The sequence below is a fragment of the Crinia signifera genome, chromosome 9 (genome assembly GCF_055691185.1).
Source record: "Crinia signifera chromosome 9, ASM5569118v1, whole genome shotgun sequence".
NCBI classification, from domain to species: Eukaryota; Metazoa; Chordata; class Amphibia; order Anura; family Myobatrachidae; genus Crinia; species Crinia signifera.
This window is the reverse complement of record NC_139225.1, coordinates 19,317,714-19,338,733: the sequence shown is the minus strand read 5'-3', so window position 1 is coordinate 19,338,733 and position 21,020 is coordinate 19,317,714. Positions and strand designations below refer to the sequence as shown.

The window sequence follows — 21,020 nt, the reverse complement described above, 5'->3', positions numbered from 1 at the left end:
TTTCTCATATAAAATATAACAATCCACAAAAATGAAATAAAAATGGAAACCTGGACCGCTCCACCTGATACTTTCATTTTCATTTTTGTGGATTGTTATATTTTATATGAGAAAGGAGAGAAATACTTTTTTATCAATAAAATATTTTTTGGACCTGTATCGTGTCTAAGATGTCCATCTAAAGAAACCGTGATAGGAGGAGTCAAGCACTGTGAAAGTAAGCATACAAATACGCACAACTTCACTGAAAGAAACCTTGATGTGTGTAGATGGTGTAGATTACATGTAAGCATACATGTAAGAACATTATTGACTGGGAGACACGTGGTGATCCTATAAAAACTATCAGTTGGAACAGGCACTGGTGGGAAAAGGAGAAAAAATATATACAAGATTTTCCATCCCTGGGGATTACCATTATTATAAGACTGTACCAGACAAAACTACACATTGTTTGTTTATACTTTTATTTTGCATGTTCTATACGGAGATAACTGCCTGAGAAATACCGTTGGACGTTTTGAACCATATATTAGGATTATAAGACCTTATGGACAGTCACAGCAAACAGTAAGACTACATTATCCTGTATCTAACAGTTGGGCGCTTTATCCCATTCATTTCTTTTCCACTGTTCAATTTTACTGGGAAGGTAACCCCCAGTGAGGTTAAGCGCTGCCCTCTTTTTGCGCCAGAGATTATATTGTTTTATATTTTTTACTGAACATTGCATGATGCTTATAGAATAATACCCATGGTAGCAGTGTCACTCATACACATAATAAATGTCCATGGAAGCAGAACCATTTATTTACATAATTAATGCCCACGTTACCAGTAGAGCTTATATGCACTTATATACATAGCAAATGCCGACGGTAGCAGAGCCACTTATATACATAATAATGACCACCGTAGCAGAACCACGTATATACATAATAATTGCCAACGGTAGCAGACCTAATTATATATACATAGCAAATGCCCCTGGTAGCAGAACCACTTATATACATAATAAATACCCACGGTGCCAGAACCACTTATATACATAATAAATGCCCACGTCCCAGGGAATGCTGGCGTCCCCCTGCCTGCTCAGGATGGCACATGACGTCAGCGCCTGCCCCCAAATTCGCAGAAGAGAAGACCGGGCAGCAGAACAGTAAGTCCTGGGCCACCCTTCTGCTGCGTACAGAGGACAAATCATTAGATAGTAAGTAACCATAGAAGGATTTATCCACTGTGTGGGCGCTTGTGAAGAGTACACACCCGCTCATAGCATAGCGAGGGGATTTGGGGGGCAGGGGTGTGCATCCAGCGGGGCGTCATTACACGCAGCCTAGCGAGCAAGACTGAATCAGGCCCACAGTACACACTACATGCACACACACACACACATCATAGCATATACACACACACACACACACACCATAGCATATACACACACACATCATAGGGCGGTATTCAATGAGGCTGATTCGCCATGTTTTTATGGCGAATTTGTGCTGTTTGGCGAATTTTTGACAAAAACGGTGAATCACCCTATTCAATGACCACATGGCGAATACATTTGAAGGTTTTTTCGCCATGATTCACCGAGTAGCAATCGCTATCTTTTTATGGTGAAGTGGAATGTGAACTTTTAAAATAAAGTGTTTTGTTTTTTACATTTGGTGTAAAAAAATCAGGAATTTTATTCTGAGGAGGGGCATTCTATTTTTATTCATGTGCTGTAAGCACATGAATATATATTTAATTTAAAAAAAAATTTTTTTTTTTTTTTTTTACACAGCAGCCAGCAGGGGGCGCCAGAGCCGAGCCGCTCATTACATATTCATATATTCACTGCACCCGATGTTACGATCGGGTATAGTGAATATATGCTGCCCCCTGCTGGCACCCCTGGGGGGCAGCCTGTGCTGCCTGGCACCGGGGAGCCCACCTGCCCCCCACAAACGTTCAGGGGCAGGCAGAGAGACTTCCATCTCTCTGCCTGGCACCCTCCTCAGGCTTCCTGCGGCAATCGCCGCAGGAGCTCATATTCGCCTGTCAGGGGCAGCGAGCCCCTGACACGTTGAATACCGGAGCCCGCTGGCTCCGGAACGTGGCGAATGTGCAGCGAATCCTAAAAAGGATTCGCTGCACCTCGCAGGTATTCACATTGAATACCGCCCATAGCATATACACACACACACACACACACACACACACACACACACACCATAGCATAGCATATACACACACACACATCATAGCATATACACACACACAGTACACAGGGACACAGTACACACACCAACCACATATACACACCACCACATTTGCACACACAGTACATACACAGTACACACCACTCATACATTACAGTACACACAGTAACGTATGCTAATCCTCCAGTAGCCATCACATAAATAACACATAGCATACCACCACCAGCCAGGCTTCTCATGTAGCTCCTCGTTAGTTTGGGGGCGGAGCTTGTGAGTGGCAGGCTCAGGGCAGTATTCAATGGTAATATTCTCCGTGCACGGCGAGCATTTTTTTTTGCTCGCCGTGCACTCTCCGTGTTCCGGAGGGCTCGTTGCCTCTCCTGCTGCCACTATTCAATGTTTATAAGACTCGCCGCCACTCGCGGCGAGTCTTAACCCCTGCAGCGGACGAGCGTCCGCAGCAGGGAGCTGACAGGGACGTGGCATCCAGGGAGATTAAAGTCTCCCTGGATGCCACAGAACATATGTGAGGGTAGGGGGCCCCCCTGGGACCCAGGCAGCACAGGCTGCCCCCCTCTATAGCCAGCGGGGGACCCAGTATTCACTGTACCCGAACGTGCTTCGGGTGCAGTGAATATATGAATATCTAATGAGCGGCTCGAGCGCTCCGGCCCCCTGCTGGCTGCACTGTGTAAAAAAAAGAAAAAAAAAAAATGTAAAAAAATATTTTTTTAAAAATTAAATATATATTCATGTGCTATAGGCACATGAATAAAAATAACATGGCCCTCCACAGAAAAAAAAACCTGATTTTTTGACACCAAAATTAAAAAAAACACCCTTTTAGTTTAAAAGTTCACATTCCTGCTCTCCATCAAAAGATGGAGAATTTCTTCACGGAGAGAGACGGCGAGAATCACTAGGAAAGACGGAGAATATTTCACATTGAATAGGGTGGCTCGCCTTTGGAGAAAAAAAACCTCTCTCCACGGCGAAAAAAGCACAAATTCTCCACAAAACACGGAGAACTTTTCTCATTGAATACTGCCCTCAGTCAGGACCCCGGCGAGGAAGGGAGCTGAAGGGAGTGGCGGCCAGGACATTGCCTGCACGTTCTGCTGCTGATCTAAGCATTTGTAAGGTGAGCGGGCTGCAGTGCAGCCAGAGGTGGGCATGCCATGGGAGAGAGGATAGCTGCTGCCGGCAGTCTGTGACAGGAAAAAGTTATCCTATCAAAGCTGTCAGTGTCAATAGGCCTTGAGCTGCAGCTCCATCCGGCCTTGCATTGGGGGTGGGGGCAGGAGGTAATGCAGTCATTAGTTCGACACAAGCAAAATGTTGACATGGAATTTTTTTTCAATACCAACATACTTTACCTTCCCCTCTGGACATATAATAGTGCCCAAAGCATGGCAAGCACTGTGAGACAATGGGGCAGATGTATTAAGCATGCAGAAGAGATAAAGTGGAGATAAAGTGAAAGGCTGGTGCTTTATCTCCTTCCACTTTATCTCCAGTTTATCTCTTCTCCAGCCTTAATACATCTGCCCCATTGTCTGATGGGAACATGGCTCATGCCAGGGGATACGATCATTAGGTCGACAAGCATTCGGTCGACACCACTAAGTCACCATGGCTGAAGGTCTACATGGGGTTAAGTCGAAAGAGTCATTAGGTCAACATGGTCATTAGGTCAACATGGGGAAGGTCGACGTGGGGTTTTATCACCTTTTCTTTGAGCAGATTTGTGTCGACAGGGTATTTCATGCCCTATCATCCCCTAGGGCATGGTGAGAGAATAAAATAGTGTGCCGAGCGTATCGAGACACCGTGCCCGAAGCATGGCGAGCGCAGCGTGTGGTCGCGGTGCACTTTTTTAGTGTCCATGTCAACTGTCGACATTCGGGGGAAAAAAGGCGAAAAACCCCATGTCGCCCTTTTGACTGTTAATCTTCCCCATGTCACCCTAATGACCCTGTCGACCTAATTTCCCTGTCGACCTAACCCCATGTCGACCTTCAGTCATGTCGACCTGTCTGATGATCCATACTCAGTGCCAGTATCTGTGCCGGGTCCCTTTACTAGTCTACGCATATCTGCCTTTCTTTTTCTGTGTAGAAGTCCTTGAAATTTTGGTTTAAAATATATTAATTTAAATTAAAATTGATCTTATCAAGATATTTAAAGCATAGTTGCCTACACTCCCACACCCTGCAGGAGGCTCCCATTTCAGCCACAAATGTCCTGCTGCTCTGCTTTGCACTCCTAATCTCCCAGATTCTACAGATTCTGCCAAGTGTCATAGGAGTTTCTGTGAGTGCTGCAATCCCTGGGACTTGCTGTAGCTGCTCTTGAGTTCCTGTTGATGACTTTAATTATCCCCTCTTATGTGATTAATTATCATTATCCCCTCTGACAAGAGAGAGACACCAGCATATGATCACACAGAGTCTTCTTATCTGTGCTTTTGTCCACTTATCCATAGCATGCTGCTGCTGTTGTTTGTAGTGAGCTATGATTTATGGTGTGTACACACGGGGGAGATATATTGCTAGCAATATATTGCTTGCAATATATTGCTGAGTAATATATTGCTCAGTGTACTTGCAATATATCTCCGCAATATATTTCTCAGCAATATATTGCTCAGTGTCCAGTTTTTCAGAGGGACCAGCAATTTTCCCTGAAAATTGCTAGCAATTTTGACTAGATTTTTTTTACCCTCTATTTAAATTCATTTATGATTGACATGGGTTGTGGGAAGTCCTTCTGGAAGGGAATAAAAGTGTATATGGTGTATATACAGATGTAGCAGGGGTCATCTTTGTAGGGGCAGGATAATCTAGTGGCAGCAGCCGCTAGTGCCCCGCTCCTGCCAGGGGTGTGGGGGCACATGTCGGCTGTGCGGCCCCTGCCACCCCGACACCAATGCCCCCTTCATTTATATTGAGCCCACATACTATTGGTGTGGGGCAGCATGGTAATGCTCATGCTGCCCACCGATGGTGCAAATCACCATCGATGGGCAGCATGAACATAATCATGCTGCCCGACACCAATGCCCCCTTCATTTTTTTGGTTGTCACATACTATTGGTGTGGGGCAGCATGGTAATGCTCATGCTGCCCACCGATGGTGCAAATCACCATCGATGGGCAGCATGAACATAATCATGCTGCCCAACACCAATGCCATCTAAAGACAGCCTATGCACTGACTAGTGCGGCTGTGGGGCGCGCAGGAGGTGTGGGTGCTGTCAGATTTGGTACTGGCAGGTGTTGGTACTGGCAGATTTGCGCAGCAGCTTCTGTGCTGTATGCGCGGCCAGGGAAGGAGGAGGAAGCAGGGGGGGGGGGGGGGGGGCGTGTGTCACACTCTGACAGGGAGGGTGGGCGGGTCCCGGCCGGCGTGTCACGCTGTGACAGGGCGGGTCGGCGGGTCCCAGCCGGCGCTGGACGTAGTAGGTGTCGCTTGTCGCTGGTGCACAGTGCTTTGTGAACCAGCGACCAGCAATTTTTAGGGAGAATCGGAGGAGCAAGCTCCTGCGACCAGCGACCATGAAGGGCTGGCTGCGGGAGCGCGCTCCCAGCCATTTATCGCTGGCTGCACATTAAATCACTGGCAATATGGTCACTGAGCGACCATTTTGCCAGCGATTTCATGACTAATTGCAGCAGTGTGTACGCACCATTAGGGTAACCATTTTTTTAGCAATCTTTCTTTAGTTAGATATATTTGTTTAGAGTGTCCATACTGGTTTGGCTAATGCTATAATGGTATGAAAAACAGCACATTGAATTAATATAGGTAGTGCCTACAAGATGCATTTGGAATTTATTGCATAGACATCACATTAATCTTGTATACTGTGCTGAGTGAGAAGAAAAATCACAGGGAATATATAGTTCCCTAGTAACCCCTTCATAAAAAGCTAACATTTTATTTGGTTAAGTAAATGTGACATCACTGGGACGGCCCCTGGGTATAAAATCAACCCAATGCAAGTCTGCAAATTTTTCATTCACGCTGTGCTCATGCAAACACATTGCTCCCGACTGTGATGGGGTGAAACACAAGGTGAAGAACATATTTTGTTAGATATTAACAGTTACTTCAGGTATTTATAATGCACAAACACATATAGTTCAGTGTCAAACAAATTCTGTTTGCTTTAAACTCAGAAATTAATGGGATTTTATTTCCCCTTTGTTGAATTTATTTTTTGTGCGTTACCTTAAGGTGGCACTGGTGGAGTTGCTCTCTATAGAAATCATCCGAAGAGAGATGTAGAGATGTAGCTGTGGTACAGTGACACCTACTGGCCAGAAAAAAATATTGTAGATATTTCCATAACTTCGTGCAGGTTACAGTATAGTTCTAAAGAATAATTAAAGTTCCTCAACATATGTATCAACTTGATGTTTGCGCACGTTTCTAATGTTTTTGAATTTGCGCAAGCGCATGAATTGGCCCAGTGCACACCCGGTGGCAGACGCAGGGTCCCAAGCACTGTAGCATGACTGCTGGCCTTTAGAGGAGGTGACAGGTATCGTACCAGCCATGTTTTCTGGGCGTGCTGAAGTCAGGATTTCACCATAAGGCATCTATACATTTATTGTGTTTGTACATGAACAAAACCTTAAGGCTAGCTTATCTAAACATGACACACGCTGACACAATAACGACTCGGACACCATAGCAGTAGATTTAAAGGCCTTAGTTATTTATTATTTGGTGTGACCCTTCTTCATAAAAGGGCTGGCAATTAGGTGCCATGTGATGTTCAGCTCTAGTCACATAACATGGCAGCGACTTAAACACCCCAACTACTAAATATGGTGGTGACTGAAATGCCCCATCTGACTAAAGAATAATCTGACGCTGGGAAGTCTCACCACTCCTTATCTGGTAGGTGCGGTCCCTCCAGTGGAGGAGGGCCCTATTTGTCCCCCGCAAAGGATGGGCTTCCCAATGCCCACTTATGACTGCTAGGCCATGACGCCGTACCACTGCTGCTAGGCTCTAAGAGCTGTCGCATGCCACCCAGAACTAAAACAAAAAAAAACCAACCCCAAAGTGGGCAGATGAGCACCGTCGTTTCTGAGATACTGCGGGCTCGCCTGCACTAGCAAAGGGCGATGAACGGCAGAACTCCCATTAGCCAAAATTAATTTTGACACTACGAAATTTGGTGATGCTAAGGGACCTCCCCCCCCCCCCCCAAACAGTAAGGGGAACTATATCGGACCAAACCACATGGACCGAAGGCCAACAGCGCAAAACCTCCAGGAGGTCCGCCTTGATAGCCAAACTGAATTCTATGCCCTTTATCTGACACAGATCGTTCCCACCTAAGTGAATAACACCCAGGCCCGCTCACGACATAAGAGCAGATCCAGCAAACTGGACCATCTAAGGCCCCTGACACCCAACCATCTAACCGCACATCCGCCGGACAATTCAGAAGCCTTCCAATAAACAAAGGAGTGGCCCACCATCTACATCTGTCCAGAGGATATGGAAGGGGGATCTGGAAGAAGAAATGGGGTACCTAATGATCAGCACTTTGTAATACATTATGAGTTAGTAGACAATGGAAGTTAATACAGAAACCCAAGTGAAGGTGAAAACTTGGTAAAAAAAAACTCTTGTGTGTCCTGGGGTGGGGGGGAGCCAATTGTAATTAGGACCCACGGAGGCAAATCCTGCAGCAAGCACATATGAATGTGCCTGCGTGAATCAGCTGCAGAGGGGCACTCCTTAGCCCAGCCACGCAGAGCCTTAGCCAACACAAATGACTTAGTGGGGACGTACACGTCCCGCAACCGGCCGTGAAAAGAAATACCTGCTAAGGCCACACCCATGGTCTCCTTGGATCTGCCCTGCACAATGCAGTTGTCCACGGCCGGAACATGTGCAGCAGAGAAATCTATCTGGGACCGCAGGCATTTCAGCACCAAGTATCACAGCAGCAAGGCCTGCAGCAATGAAGTGTGCTGGTTGTGTATAGCCTGAACAACTCCCAAGTTACCGCACCAAAACACAATCATCCTGCTGGACAATTGAGGTGCCCACAACTCCACTGCAACAATAATGGCGAACAATCCTAACAGGAGCAGGTTCTTGGTAAAACCCAGAGAGATCCAGTAGGGGCCAGGACCCAAAACACCATTCACCCTGAAAAAGGGCTCTGAAACCGACTGAGCCGGCCGCATCCTTGTGCAACTGCAAACTGGTGCTGGAGACAGGCCATGACGGCCATAACAACTCCCGGTTAAAATCCTCCAAGAAGAAGGTCCAAACCCAGAGATCAACCCTCATTTCCCCAGTCAGTCAGATGGTGTGGTGTGGGCTGGAAATCCTCACCGTGGCCTTCTCTAGCTTTCGGCAAAAAAAACACCATATTGGGATGACCCGGCAAGCAAAGTTCAGGGAGCACAACAGGGACTGCGCCTGATGCAGCCTAATTCTGGCAGAAACAATGCACTCCTCCAACTGCCCCTGCAGGCGGCCACTTTGTCCGCAGGGAGACGGCAACAATGAAAAGTAAACATCCCCCCCCGCAAAACTGAGCAAGTCTCGGCATGCAGTACCATCCTCTGAGCCCATGAAGAGAAAGTCCAAATAGTGGGCAACACCAAGGTGGCCGGAGCCGGTCTGAATGCACAAGTGCAGAAACATGCAAAATTTCTCAAAATAGGCACAATAGATGGAACCCATGGGCAGGTAATGGTATATGTAAAAGGATCCCTCTAACTGGAACCCAGTGAAACGGAAAGAAGAGGGGTGAAGGGGGGAGGAGGCGGAAAGCTGATTCCACGTCCAGTTTGGCCAAGAGAGCACCAAGGCCAAAACCCCAGATTAGCTTGAGGGCATCGTCAAATAACTGGTAACGGACATGGCAATATTCCCCAGGAATGGTGTCACTTATGAACGCAGAGGCATGTTTGCACTTTTTGGCCGGGTGGCCGGCACCGCACAAACGGCATGAGTGTCGAAAACGACAACTCAAGCCTCTTGTGCACTTGGAATCTTTTGAAGGCGAAACACTGTCCTTTCGTCATGGGGGTCATGGCCCCCTCCTTACCAAGAAAGGGTCTTTTACCCGGGGTCTCGACCGTGGGGGTCTGGTTGGTGACTTCCAGCCAAATCTTCACATCCTTCAAACCAAGAGGCATTGTGGTATGACCTGGTTATGGTGTAACTTATGTCATAATCCCTGTACACGTATCCCCTGTATTTCAAGAACATCTCTTTAATCATAAAGAGATACTTTTGACCACATTGGGATGCTCCTCCGGCCTGTCATCAAAATAAGAGGCTGAGCTACCAGGAAACCCTTGGGGGTTTTTTTTTGTGTCCATGTCAACATGGACACCGACCTTGTGACTATCCACGAGACATTGTCCAACTGTTGACCGGATACCATTGGCAGCCATATCGGGGTATTTTATATGAAAAAATACCCCAAACATGCGCTTCCCATACCCCGCCGACACAGCTGGCACTTCCACAGCTGCCGTCACCCCCTCCCCGCTGTGACGCCGCAACAACTGCGGTCAATAATAAAAAACTTCAGGGATCGGAGCTCCTGGCGGGCTGCCATCACCAGGGCTTCCTGCTGCTGTGACTTCTGGGGCAGTAAAGTGAGCTGCTGCTGTGCTGGGAGCCCCAGCGACTCGCCAGAGCGCAGATCACCGGTCCCTGGGAATATGAGTATAAGGGCAGCTTGTGTGTCCATCAGACCCTCATGGACTCTGTTTGGAAACTGGAAAATAATAACCACTCCCACTGGGGGTTGGTGGCGGCGCTTCACACGGTAGGCCTCACTAGCAGCTGCTTAAGAAGGGTTGTCAAGCCCTGGAAAGCTACACGAAAAAGCAAAGATGAAATAGCAGCGCTTAACTTAATTGTTAACAATTTATTAACACACTAGGTGATTCATCGCGACCTACGGGCGCTCTTCACACTATCGTAAGGGGCTGCGCCCCCTTAATTTGTGAACATTTGTATATGAGAAAGATGGTTAGAATTGTATGAAAGATGCCTGTATTGCAACTTGAGTTATAGGTGAAATGTGTTAAATAGAGAGCATATAATGTGGAAGGGGGTGTGTATTGTTTTGTTTAATTAAACAGCGGTTACAGAGTAAAATGTACATTGATAGTGTGGATGGTACAGTGACATTTGTGGGTGTGGGGGGGGGCTGTGTGTGCATGTTGTTTAGGTGTGTGTGTGCAATAGTATAGTAGGGTGTTTCTGAGTCAGCGGCTCCCCACTGGCGGAGGTCACGACACAGGAAAACAGGAGGCTGGGTAGTGATAGGGGTGTGTGGGCATAAGGGGGACTAAAGAGGAGGGTGGGAGATACTGTGCAGCTTCTGCCAGTGGGTGAGGGTCCAGCGTGGCAGTACAGGAGTACAGGATGGGTGGCCCTTAGTCAGTGTCTCCTCCTACTGGGTGGGAGTTCGGGTGCATGAGAGCAGGAGGCTGGGCTATGAGGCATGATAGGGGCATGTGGGCAAAACAGCGTCAGCGACTCCCCAGTGGTGGAAGTTACGGTTCAGGAGAGCAGGAAGCTGGGTAGTGATAGGGGTGTGTGAGTATACGGGGGACTAAAGAGGGGCTTAGGGGTGCCGTGAATTGCGGGAGGGGCGCGGGGGGTGCCGTGAATCAAGGGAGGGAGGGGGCGCAGGTGTCGGCGAATCGCGGGAGAGGGCGGGGGTCCGCAAAGCATGGGAGCGGGCGTGAATTGCGCGAGGGGGGGTTGCGAATCGCGGGAGGGGGGTGCGCGGGGGGTCCTTGAATTGCTGGAGGGGGGGGGCACGGGGCGCGATGAATCACCTAGTTGGTTATATATTCTTGTAGAAGGATGGTAGGATGTTGCTGTCATTCAGAATCCATTTACATAAACAGTAATAGTAGCAGTAAAAGGTCTGACTTAAAACACCTACAGTAAAACAGAACAGGTGTTATATATTATACAAAGAATTGGTTGATGATGTGTAGGTTGACGTGCACATAGTTCATAGTTGTCACTGGAAAAAAATTGCTACAAGAAAAAATCAACACAGAAAGTTCAACACATGTAAATGTTGACATAAGTGTGGCACTTCATCGGTGTCCATGTCGACACATGAGAATGAATATGAAAACATTAAAAAAAATAAAAAAAAATCTTCAAAAAACTCATGTCAACCTTTTTCATTGTCGACCATAGCCGTGCCAGTGTTTTGCATGTGCCATTTAATCTGGTGTTGCCGTGAATCACGCGCGGGGGTGGGGGGGGGGGAGGGAGGAGGTAAGGGGTGTCCGCGAATCACGGGAGGAGGGGTTGTGGGTGGATGCCGTGAATTGCGGGAGGGGGGTCGCGGGGGGGGGGGGGTGCCACGAATCGTGGGATGGGGGGCGCGGGGGGGTTGCAGTGAATCGCGAGAGGGTGGGTCGCGGGGGCGGGGGGTTGCCGCAATGACAGGGGGGGGTCAGGGGTGTAGAATCGCGGTGGGGGGCACCGTGAACCGCGGGAGGGGGGGCCCGGGGGGTTGGCGTGAATCGTGGGAGGGGGGGTCGCGGGGTGCCGCGAATTGCAGGAGGGGGGGGTGTCACAGGGTGGGGCCGCGAATCGCGGGAGTCACTGGGGGTGCCGCGAATTGCGGGGGGTGTGCTGCAAATCGCGGGAGGGGGGTCGCGGGGGGTGCCGCGAATCGCCACAAGAAAAAATCAACACAGAAAGGTCAACACATGTAAATGTTGACATAAGTGTGGCACTTCATTGGTGTCCATGTCGACACATGAGAATGAATATGAAAACATTGAAAAAGTGAAAAATAAATCTTGTCAACCTTTTTCATTGTCGACCATAGCCATGTCAGTGTTTTGCATGTGCCATTTAATTGTGGGGATGCCGTGAATGGGGGGGGGGGGGGGGGGAGACGGAGGTGCATACCCAACATGACCCTCTCCAGGAGGGACACATTGCTCTGTTTCTGGACTTTCTTCTTAATTTATGGATTACCATCACCTGTGCTTAAACACCTTTCTTATCAATTACCCTGTTTAAAATGACAGGTGATGACAATCATAAATTAAGATGGAAGTCCACAAACAGAGCATTCTGTCCCTCCTGGAGAGGGTCATGTTGGGAGGTATGGAGGTGTGGGGCGCTCACCTGGTGTGTCTGGTGAGTAGCTGTGTCTTTGCTGTGTAACATGGAGAGGCAGAGGGTGTCTGGCACTGTCTGTGGGCTCACTGGGCTGGTTCTCTGTCATGTGAGTCAGTCATGTGAGTCAGAGGCTCCACCCAGCGTTATAGCTCCAGACACACTAGAGTGACAGATGTAGCCAAATATATAAGAGATAAGTGTGACCTATAATTAATAAATGTATGCGCATTAGGACTAAATAAATTATTTGTAAACATAAGAAATATGTTTCTCAAGTCCCGCCACGCCAGCTATCCTCCATTGGTGAACTGGACTACTTCTTCCCTAGCAAAAACACCGGCCCAGGAGGCAAACATCAGTACGGGACAGTGCACTCACCCAGGTGGACGGTAATATTCACCATCTTATTTTATCTGGAAAATTTGGAAGGGCACAGTAGGAACGGACAGTACACCATTTCACGCCAGGAATTATGCATATTGTTTTTATTATTTTTTAATCTAGTGCACTAGCGTTTTTCCAAGAAATCATATTTCTTATGTTTACAAATAATTTATTTAGTCCTATTACTGCTGGTTCGTCTTTGCTTTTTCTGTTTGGAAACTGTATATATGTGTGGAGTTTGGATGTTCTACCCTTGCTTGCATTAATTTCCACCAGGTGCTACAGTTTCCCTCCCACAATCCAAAAACATACAGTTAGGTTACTGGGCTTCTTACAAAGCAGGTGACAATGCCTAGCTCGACATCCAATAGGTCGACAACAAAAAGTACAAGGTCGGCTTTGACAAAAGGATGACGCAAGCAAAACGTTGACATGGAAAATGTCAAAATATAAAAAAAGGTTGACGTGCGTTTTCACTCCCAAATAGTGTACGGCTTCCCCTTGCGCGTTCCCAAACGGATGCCATGTGGATGATAGACTACGATAAAATGTAAAAAGTGTGGGGGGGAAACCCTTTACTCATTTCAAACTTTTTATGCGTCAATTTTTTTTATGTGTCGACTTTTGTGCTTTTATTGCTGTGCATGTTGACCTTTTGGTGTAGGCCAACTGTAAAGCATTGTGTAATAAGTGCATATAAATAATTGGTAATAATTATGGAGTCATGTCAAGTCGAACGTATTAAAACTTGTTCCTCTAATGTTGTCCAAACTTAAAGAGTTTTTCAGACCTCAGAGCTGAGCGAGAAGCACTGGGGCCCTACACACATGCCGATGTGTGCAGGGCTACCTAGCTATGCTAGGTCGGGCTGTGCTGCACCGCTATAGCATAGCACACAGAGCTGACAGCCCACACACAGAGCGAGCTGTCAGCTCTGTGTGCTAAGCGAGCAGACAGCGCCAGTGTTCTCCGGTGGGAGAACACTGCCGATGCCGAGATTGATGGACACTGTCCATCAATCTCGGCCAGCGATAAAGACGCGCGGGGACGCGCAGGGATGCCGATACAGCCCCCACACATACACCGCTGTGAGGGCATTTGCTAAGCGACTTTGCCAAACTAAGCAAAATCGCTTAGAAAATGCCTTAATATCGGCATGTGTGTAGGCCGTATACATCAGAACGATTGCGGGATGATTTTTCTGAATCGGAACGACAAATCGTCTACATCGCCAAGTGCATAAGCGCAATGTCGCGATCCTGCGGCTCACACATGACATCCACATTCACATCACAGCTCTCCTATGTACTTGCACCCCAGCCTAGCGCCCCCCCCCCCCGTCCCACCCACCACCCCGCACCCAAAACAGTTGTGTTACTACTAACTTTCTAATAAATAGCATCTCAGCTGGTTTCAGGACCTTGTACCTTTAAAAGGCACAGCAGATGCTGTGAGCCCCCCTCTGTCACCCTCCTCTACCTCCCCTCCTCCTCCTCCTCCTCCTCCTCTCCTTGTCTCCAGCCGGAAGGGGGATGTGATGCAAAATCACAGTCAAACTTTTGGAAGATCTCTTAGATTATTACAGAAAGCGAAGAAAGGAACTAAACAGCCTAAAAAGGGGGATAAAGAGGCGGTTTGAGGACCACCAAGCCCAAATCCATAAAGGGGGAGTCACAGAAAGGACTTGCGGAGACTCTGAGGACATCTGAACTTCATTCTAAGGTCAGTAAAGTTCTTCTAGGTTTTTCGTCTGCATTGGTGTTGTGGTGTGACCGGTGTAACAAACACTGAGCGGTGTAGAGGACAGGACAGCGCCGAACAATGGTCAGGGTGGCATGAAACAACAGACAGGGCAGCGCAGAACAATGGTCAGGGTGGCATCAAACAACTGCCAAAAGCAACAAAGTAACAAGTTGGATTTTGCGGTGGAACGTTTCATACTTTGGTCCATTGTCTTTTTTCTTGGTGGGGAAAAGTCTTTTTTTTTTTTTTTTTGCTGTCAGGCTTTGACCTCTAGTACAGCACTGCTTTTTGTTGTATACACGCACACGTATGTCCTGCATAGCATGTTACGTCTCTGCGGATCGTATGTTGGGAATGATTCCAAGTGGGATCGGAGGAGAAGCCAGATGCGCAGCAGATACAAATGTTTGCAGTGTGTTGCGTCTTGTGTTGTTGTGTAGGTACACACTGACTCAGAGGCTGGGGGGTGCAGTGTTGTGTCTCGCTTAGTAATGACAATTATTGTGGCTGGTGACTGAAAGGCCGCACAAAGAAGTGAGTGTGTCGGAATTCCCATTGTGTCTCAGGATGTGTCGCTGTGCGTTGTGTTAGCAGCCAGGGGTAATGCAGTATGCATTGTGTAGCAAGCTTCTTCTTCAGTTTTGTCCTGTATTGTTTATATGTGTATGGTGGAAACATATACCGCAGTGCAGTACTGATGGGGGCCTTACTCCGCGATCTGTGGGTTACGTCGGCCGCACGCACCACAGCGATTGTCCATTTTGGTCACCGATGGTGTGAGAGAACAGCAGTGGTCGTTGCATGGTGGCGCAGTGCAGGACCGCCATCAGGGGGAGGACTGCTGGGACTGGAGGCCCGGGAACTGACAGAGAAATGGCCCGTGGCTGGCGGAACTAGTGGCGGTGCATTCAGTGCATTGCACCAGGGCCCGCCACAGTGCCTCTGCCTGGCACCTACTGCCCCTGTCCATCACCCTTTACCTCTCCCTGTCACCCTCTTCCCATCACCCACTGCTTCTCCCTGTCACCCACTGCCTCTCCCTGTCACCCTCTGCCCATCACCAACTGCCACCCTCTGCTTCTCTCTGTCACCCTCTACCTCTCTCTGTTACCTGTGCTAGTTACCCACTACCTCTACCTGTCACCCTCTGTCCATCACCCACTGCCTCTCCCTGTCACCCTCTGCCTCTCCCTGCTACCCTCTACCACTCCCTATCACCCTGTGCCAGTCATCCACTACCTCTACCTGTTACCCTCTGCCCATCACCCACTGCCTCTCCCTGTAACCCTCTGCCAATCATCAACTGCCTCTCCCTGTCACCCTCTACCTCTACCGCTCCCTGTTACCTGTGCTAGTTACCCACTACCTCTACCTGTCACCCACTGCCCATCACCCACTGCCTCTCCCTGTCACCCTCTGCCCATCACCAACTGCCACCCTCTGCTTCTCTCTGTCACCCTCTACCTCTCTCTGTTACCTGTGCTAGTTACTCACTACCTCTACCTGTGTCACCCTCTGTCCATCACCCACTGCCTCTCCCTGTCACCCTCTGCCTCTCCCTGTTACCCTCTACCACTCCCTATCACCCTGTGCCAGTCATCCACTACCTCTACCCTCTGCCCATCACCCACTGCCTCTCCCTGTCACCCTCTGCCCATCACCCACTGCCTCTCCCTGTCACCCTCTACCTCTACCGCTCCCTGTTACCTGTGCTAGTTACCCACTACTTCTACCTGTCACCCTCTGCCCATCACCCACTGCCTCTCCCTGTCACCCTCTACCTCTCCCTGTTACCTGTGCTAGTTACCCACTACCTCTACCTGTCACCCTCTGCCCATCACCCACTGCCTCTCCCTGTCACCATTTACCTGACACCATATGCCTCACCTTGTCACCCCCTGCCATGCATCCTATCCCTGTCACCAGCTACCTGTCATCCACTGCCTCCCTTTCTCAACCTATGCCTCACCTTGTCACACTCTGCCTCTCCCTATCCCCCTCTACCTCTCCCTGTCACCCTATGCCAGTCACCCTCTGCCCATCACCCACTGCCTCTCCCTGTCACCATCTACCTGTCACGCACTGCCTCTCCCTGTCACCATCTACCTGTCACCCGCTGCCTCCCTCTGCCATGCCATGCCTCACCTTGTCACCCTCTGCCTATTATCTGAAGTCAGTTTTTTTTGTCTTTGAGGGGCAGCCCTGCCTATTTGGTCTGTCCCAGGCTCTATTCCAACCAGTGTGTTGTATGTGCGGAGTTTGTATGTTCTCCCCACGTTTTCTTGGGTTTACTCCGAGTGCTCCACTTTTCTCCCACTATCCAAAAACATACTGGTGGGCAAATGAGCTCGCGGGGTGTATGGACTAAGCGAGAGATAAAGTGGACGGAGATAAAGTAAATTCCGCTGCGAGTGTCCAAGTTCTTTACTTGTTAAATGATTCTTTTGGGAAGGAAATTATATAAATGCCAATCTATGTTCCAGACGTATAATGTTAGGGTGTTACATTATTTGTATGACCCGTAGACACAATACAGTGCTGAGTTATGAGGAAGACCTGGGTGAGGATGAAGTCAGGGGATCTGACAGACAACGATGACAGGAAGGGGGGGTCATCAGGCTGAAAGGAGAGAGAAGCTAAGGGCACCGTAGCCCCCAGGATAATAACAATGGCTGAGAGTAGTGCTAAGGCTGATCATGGTCACACAATTTGTAGAACAAATTAACCACAATGCACTAGGCCAAAGGAGGCACCAACCACTTCCATGCCCTGATGGCATTGGTGGCCCTGGATTGTTGCCATGAGCTTACAAGTCCAGCAACCAATCAGTTTGATGCTATAATTTATCTAGTACATATTGGATTCTATAAAATGATGGGCAGAAGCTGATTGGTTGCTATGGGCAATCTCGCTGTGGGGCAGATGTATTAATTCTATTGTACAGTCTATTAAGTAAAAAAAATAGACAGTTGATACCGGGGTAAACAGTATGCCATTTACCCCGGTATGTACAGTCTATTTTTACTTACAATTACTAATTTTGTCACATTGTATTGATTACACTACATGGCATTCTGTACCACCTACAGCTTACCCCTGACGAAGTCTTTCGAGACGAAACGCGTTGGGTTCTGTTTACGCTGTGATTCATCAATTGAAATGGAAACGAACGGATGTCATATTTTATGATTTTTTATAAATATAATAGGTACTTGTTTCCTAGCACAGCGCCCATCGCATACCATCACATACCGTATTTAGTGGTATGCTATGCGATCTTCCCGTTAAATTAACAGGAGTGCTTGTACAATGAAATATTGCATGCCAGCAAATGGCATGCAATGCGATTTTTTATTGTACAAGCATCCTGATGGGTGCTTACAATGTTAAATGCACCCCCATTGTCAACGCCTCCCCCACTATCAAAGCCAACCCGAAGCCGCAAGGGGCGGCGGTACGCGTCCTCCGACCTTTTCATACCCCCACTATCCATGTCGGCGTGGAGTTGATTCTAGATAGTGTGGCGAGCGCAGCGAACCACCGAGCCCGAAGCGTGGCGAGGGGTCGCGGAATACATGTAAATTCATCCGTGTCCCCTCGCGGGGCGCACCACGCTTCGGGCTCGGTGGCTTGCTGCTCTCGCCGCACTATCTAAAATCAACTCCATGCCGACGTGGATAGTGGGGGTATGAAAAGGTCGGAGGACGCGTACCACCGCCCCTCGCGGGCTCGCTGCGCTCGCCGTGCTGCGCTCGCCGTGCTGCGCTCGCCGTGCTGCGCTCGCCGTGCTGCGGGATGGCGTTGATAGTGGGGGTGACGTTGACAATGGGGGTGCATTTAACATTGTAAGCACCCATCAGGGTGCTTGTACAATTAAAAATCACATCGCATGCCGCTATATTGCATGCGATGCGATAAGATGCACTTCAATAAAAATCGGGGGGCGCCATGCTAGGAAACAAGTACCATATAATCAAATCTGTATCCGATTGAGACATATTTAATGTAATCTCTTGTAGGTGGTGGTATTCGTATTCATTAGCGCGCTCTATTCACCATTTCTATCCTGCTTTATCTCCCGCTAACAGGGGAGATTCATAGGGGTAGCGGCCTATCGTTTTTGGAGGCGCGACCAGGGTCAACCCCCTTTTCTCACAAATATATATACTGTGTATATATATATATCTATATATATATATATATATATATATATATAGATATATATATATATGATACTTGTTTAGTTTCACGGCGGCCAATATATCAGATGCGATATCGGCCGATATATCGGCTGATCCGATGCGATCCGATGTGATTTTTTTTACCTGTTCATAACCCCACTATCCACTACACATGGAGTTGATTCTATATAGTGCAAGCACGAAGCGTGGCGAGCGTATGCGGATTACTGCGCTCGCCACACTATATAAAATGAACTGTAGTTATTTATATAGCGCACACATATTCCGCAGCGCTTTACAGAGAATAGTTGAACATACACATCAGTCCCTGTCCCAGTGGAGCTTACAATCTATATTCCCTACCACATGTACACACACAGACATTCTAGGGTTAATTTTTTGTTGGAAGCCAATTAACCGCCCAGTATATTTTTGGAATGTGGGAGGAAACCAGAGTACCCGGAGGAAACACATGCAAGCGCGGTGAAAACATACAAACCACACACGCACACAGAGTTAGGGGCATGGTGGGAATGGAACCCATGACCTCAGTGCTGTGAGGCAGTAATGCTAACCATTACACCGTCTGTACTGCCCTACATGGAACTTCATGTGCAATGTTCCCGCAAACCAGAGCCACCCACATGAATACGCCGCTCCACCCCAATGATCTCATTTAAATATTCATGTTCCAAATGAGCCCAAACTCTAATGTGTGTCATTTTTGCCCATGTTCACCATATGCGGTCCGTTTCCATTGACCGGCTTATAAATTGGTTCTAGGGTCCCTTTTAGGATACGTTTGGAGTGTGGACAGATCGTCCTACCTGCCAGGACTAACACAGGCGTCCCCTGGGAGGACTCAGCCGCTTCCCTCTGCTGACACATTAGTGCAGCCACCACAACCATCCAGGGCTGTAATCTGAGCGAGCGGAAACCTTGTCCCCTATGCCAGCTGCTTAGGTCAGGCATTTTAACAAGGCCACAAGCATCAAGTGGTGGAGATAGACGCTAAGTGAGGGCCTCTATCTCATCCAGGGACGGGCTGTCTGCCGTCAGTCACCGAGGTTTCCTATGGAATGTACCAGCCACGATTGCTTCATATGTAGTAAAATATATATTTAACAATAACAACTCAATAACGATTTTACGATTTCAGTGATGGAGCCAGGTCACAAACTCATTGCAGCCGGCGCATGGGCAGAAAGCGCTGGCGGTATTTTGAAATTGGCGCTCTCCACAAGCCAATTATAGCTTGCGAACTAGCAGCCAATCAGAAACCACAACAGGGGGTCCCCGCCTATTTGATTAGTCCTGGACCCCAGAAATTTTGATAGCTGCTCATCTAATTGCAACACTGATATTCCAGACTAGTCGCCGACTATAGAGTTACTGAAGATTGCAAGCTACTGGCCTGTTAAAATGTGTCATCCAGGAGCCAATAGCGCCCTACTGACTAAACAATATGCTGTTATTTGTAGTTTCCTGCTATGGATTTGATGCAAACATCACTGGGAAAATGGCCGCTGCTGGGGGCTCAATCGGCACTTGCACGTGGGCCTTCTCCTCTCTTAAAGCGCTTCTAGCTGTACTGTAAGTGTCTGTGGCCGCAGACATTCCTCCAGAGGTCCCTCTTATACGATGTACGTTGGGGCTTACCGGGCAACTGAGAGTTACCTCAGGATGACTGGAATATATGTTACATTGAATGCATTTATGTAATCAGCCCCACTGGGAGCACCGGGAACTGTTGTTCTCCTTTTGTCCTCAGTCCAGGAGCTTTAAACCTCTGAGCGTCTGATGCTCCCGCCATTCTTTTAACCCTAACAGACTAAGAAACCCACCATTGAAACCGCCCCTCCCTTTTCCCTTCACCTGGAATAATCAAACTGAGTCATTTATTTTGGCGAATTAAAGGTCACATTTATTAATCAGATTACAAATATAATCTTACTCGCTTAGGTGGCAAAGATAGCACTGCGGTCCACCAGCCCTCCAACGTTACTGAATCAAGCCGCCCGGGGAGGGGGGCCCCTTCTCGCAACTGAAACCTGTACCCGCCCGGGGCCCCCCAATTGCCCCCCTCGACGCCAGGCCTTGGATCTTGCACCCCCTCTTCTGGGGTGCCTCCGTTTCCTGGCGCCAAACTTTGGCTGGCCCGCAGTACTTCCGTTTCTGTTAAGACTATCTCTGCTGTAACTAGATGCTGTTTGGATGTTGCTCCTTCTTCGTCCAAGGGTGGGTGGGTGGGACAATCCTTCCTGCGTGCCCTCTTGCTCTCTCTGATCCTCCCCCATACCTGTCCTGTCCTTAAGTATGGGTCTACTCCCATGGGGAGGCG

The 21,020-nt window shown here is 48.4% G+C and overlaps 1 protein-coding gene and 1 long non-coding RNA gene across 6 annotated transcripts in view; one reads left to right on the top strand and one right to left on the bottom strand.

The window, feature by feature from the left end:
• Positions 1-21,020, bottom strand: part of LOC146037268 (uncharacterized) — a 73,520-nt gene that overhangs the window by 32,048 nt on the left and 20,452 nt on the right. The gene's annotated exons all lie outside the window — the stretch shown is intronic.
• The window catches only part of LOC146037266 (discoidin domain-containing receptor 2-like), an 88,071-nt gene continuing 81,319 nt past the window's right edge, over positions 14,269-21,020 (top strand). For all 4 annotated transcript variants that reach the window (XM_083161299.1, XM_083161294.1, XM_083161298.1 and 1 more), the window contains exon 1: positions 14,269-14,477. The gene's annotated coding sequence lies outside the window, so the exon portion shown is untranslated. The remainder of the gene's footprint in view (positions 14,478-21,020) is intronic.